Source organism: Rhincodon typus, chromosome 45 (genome assembly GCF_021869965.1).
Source record: "Rhincodon typus isolate 14 chromosome 45, sRhiTyp1.1, whole genome shotgun sequence".
Lineage (NCBI taxonomy): Eukaryota > Metazoa > Chordata > Chondrichthyes > Orectolobiformes > Rhincodontidae > Rhincodon > Rhincodon typus.
Window position 1 is genome coordinate 101,404 of NC_063376.1, and position 3,508 is coordinate 104,911.

At 45.9% G+C, this 3,508-nt stretch overlaps 1 non-coding gene across 1 annotated transcript; it reads left to right on the top strand.

Annotated features, from left to right (window-relative positions):
• The first annotated feature begins 2,597 nt into the window (after window positions 1-2,597).
• On the top strand, window positions 2,598-2,679 carry trnal-aag. The gene has a single exon. It is a non-coding gene; the product is annotated as a tRNA-Leu (tRNA).
• The last annotated feature ends 829 nt before the right edge of the window (window positions 2,680-3,508 follow it).

Consider the following 3,508-nt stretch of genomic DNA (forward strand, 5'->3'; position numbering starts at 1 on the left):
ATTTTTAAACCTCATATTTTCTATTTACCTCTTTGCAGCCACACCTGGACGCATTCTCCCCGATCCATTCACGGCAGAAGCCGCATCTGGGGACTTGTTCCCCTCCCCATATTCAGGCAGGAGTCACATGTAGAATCCTGTTACTGTCCAGTGTCTGACTGTCACATCAGCATGATAAACCATTCACGCTGCACTCATGGGCTGTTTCAAGGTGCCACTAACTCAGTCACCATCAACCCATGTAGAAAAAGTTTGAAAGCAGCTTAGTTTGAAATGGAAACCACAAAATCCCAGATACAACCGATTTAGAGCCTTACAGTTCTACAGCACAGAAATAGACCCTTTGGTCCAACTTGCCCATGCTGACCAGATATCCTAAATTAATCTAGTCCCATTTGCCAGCATTTGGCCCATATCCCTCCGAACCCTTCCTATTCATATACCCATCCGATGCCTTTTAAATGTTGTAATTGTACCAGCCTTCACCACTTCCTCTGGCAGCTCATTCCATACACGCACCACCCTCTGTGTGAACAAGTTGCTCCTTAGGTCCCATTTGAATCTTTCCCCTCTCACCTTAAACCTATGCCGTCTGGTTTTGGACTCCCTCACCCCAGGAAAAAGACCTTGCCTATTCACCCTAACCATGCCCCTCATGATTTTATAAACCTCTATAAGGTCACCCCTCAGCCTCCGACACTCCAGGGAAAATAGCCCCAGCCTATTCAGTCTCTCCATGTAGCTCAAACCCTCCAACCCTGCAACATGCTTGTAAATCTTTTCTGAACCCTTTCAAGTTTCACAACATCCTTCCTACAACAGGGAGACCAGAATTGCATCAAGTATTCTGAAGTGGCCTAACCAATGTCCTGCACAATTGCAGCAGGACCTCCCAACTCCTATAATCAATGCACTGACCAATAAAGGCAAGCATACCAAACACATCCTTCACTATCCTATCTACCTGTGACTACACTTTCAAAGAACTATGAACCTGCACTCCAAGGTCTCTTTGTTCACCAACACTCCCCAGCACTTTACCATTAACTGTATAAATCCTGCCCTGATTTGCTTTTCCAAAATGCAGCACCTCATATTTATCTAAATGAAACTCCATCTGCCACTCTTCACCACTGTGGCCCAACTAATCAAGGTCCCGTTGTACTCTGAGGTAACCTTCTTTGCTGTTCACTATATCTCCAATTTTGGTGTCATCTACAAACTTACGAACCATAACTCCTATGTTCACAATCAAATCATTTGTATAAATTGACAAAATGCAGTGGGGTCAGCACCAATCCTCGTGGCACACTGCTGGTCACAATCCTCCAGTCCAAAAAGCAAGCCTCCATCACTATTCTCTGCTTTCTGCCTTCAAACCAGGTCAGTATCCAAATGGTGAACTCTCTCTGTACTCCATGTGATCTAAGCTTGTTAACCAGTCTACCAAAGGAACCTTGTCAAATGCCTTATTGAAGTCCATATAAATCACGTCCACTGCTCCACCTTCATCAATCCTCTTTGTTACATCTTCAAAAAACTCAATCAAGTTAGTGAGACATGATTTCCCACACACAAAGCCATGTTCACAATCCCTAATCAGTCCCTGCCTTTCCATGTAAACCCTGTCCCTCAGGATCCCATCAAATAACTTGCCCACCACTGATGTCAGGCTCATAGGTCTATTATTTGTTTGTTTCTCCCACCTCTCATTTAAGAAAAGATTGTACTGACATTTGAGGCAGACCAGAGAATACTTGTTAGGCTGATCTTGTGTATGAAGGGATTGTTTTCTGAGGAGAGGTTGTACAGTTTGGGTCTGTACTCATTGGAGTTTGGAAGAATCCAAGGCGACCTTATTGAAAAATACAAGATTCTTATGGGGCAAGGCTGAATGATGTGGAAAGGTTGCTGTCCCTCGTGTGAAAGCTTAAGACTAGAGGACATAATCTCTCACAATAAAGGGTGGCCCACTTGAACGGGAGAGATGAGGATGATTTTTTTTGTCTCAGAGGGTACTGAATTTGTGGAATTCTTAACTGCAATGGGCTGTCAACGCTGGATCATTAAGTATATTCCAGGCTGACACAGACAGATTTATAATCAATAAGGGGAAATCAAAGGTTATTGGGGGAAAGACAGGAAAGTGGAGTTGAGGATGTTCAGATCAGCCATGATCTCATTGATCATGAGACAGAGCAGACTCGATGGACTGAATGGCCGACTTCCTCTCGTACATTTTATCAGGTGCCACTTATTAGAGGTGACATCAATGTGTTGCACACTGGCCCCGACCAAGGAAACGACCGCTTCCCTCACAGCGATGGCACCACAAACAGAACGTACCGGGTTCTCTGCTCCAAAGTGTCCGGATCCTTCCTTTGAATAAAATGCTGCAGTCTGCTCCTCGCTACTCTGTCCCCATTCCGCCATCGAACAAAACAGCAACGTTCTTGGGATAGTGGAGTAATTTTTGAAGGAACGATTCACTGAGAATCATTTGATTCAACAACGACATTTTAATGTGATCCAAACATTAAAAAAAAACACAACATACATTTCTCCAATTATGAAACAAATAGCGGTTATGAGCATGCGGTAGCGTGGCCGAGCGGTCTAAGGCGCTGGATTAAGGCTCCAGTCTCTTCGGGGGCGTGGGTTCGAATCCCACCGCTGCCAGCCCTTACTTTTCCAAATATCAACATGGATTTCAGAAAATGACATTTTACCCGCCACCCCCCAGTTCGAAGTACAAATTTTTCACTGGTATAAACAGCAGTTTGTATTATAATTGACATCAAAATTATAAAATTATATTTATTACAAGCACGTTATTTATCTGAGATAACAAGGTGTAGAGCTGGATGAACACAGCAGGCCAAGCAGCATCAGAGGAGCAGGAAGGCTGACGTTTCGGACCTAGACCCTTCTTCAGAAATGAGGGAGGGGAAGGGGGTTCTGAAATAAATAGGGAGAGAGGAGGAGGCGGATAGAAGATGGATAGAGGAGAAGATAGGTGGAGAGGAGACAGACAGGTCAAAGAGGCGGGGATGGAGCCAGTAAAGGTGAGTGTAGGTGGGGAGTTAGGGAGGGGATAGGTCAGTCCAGGGAGGATGGACAGGTCAAGGGGGTGGGATGAGGTTAGTAGGTAGGAGATGGGGGTGGGACTTGAGGTGGGAGGAGGGGATAGGTGGGAGGAAGGACAGGATAGGGTGCCGGGGACAAGCTGGGCTGGTTTTGGGATGCAGTAGGGGGAGGGGAGATTTTGAAGCTTGTGAAGTCCACATTGATACCATTGGGCTGCAGGGTTCCCAAGCAGAATATGAGTTGCTGTTCCTGCAACCTTCAGGTGGCATCGTTGTGGCACTGCAGGAGGCCCAGGATCGACATGTCGTCTGAGGAATGGAAGGGGGAGTTGAAATGGTTCGCGACTGGGAGGTGCAGTTGTTTAGTGAGAACTGAGCGTAGGTGTTCTGCAAAGCGGTCCCCAAGCCTCCGCTTGGTTTCC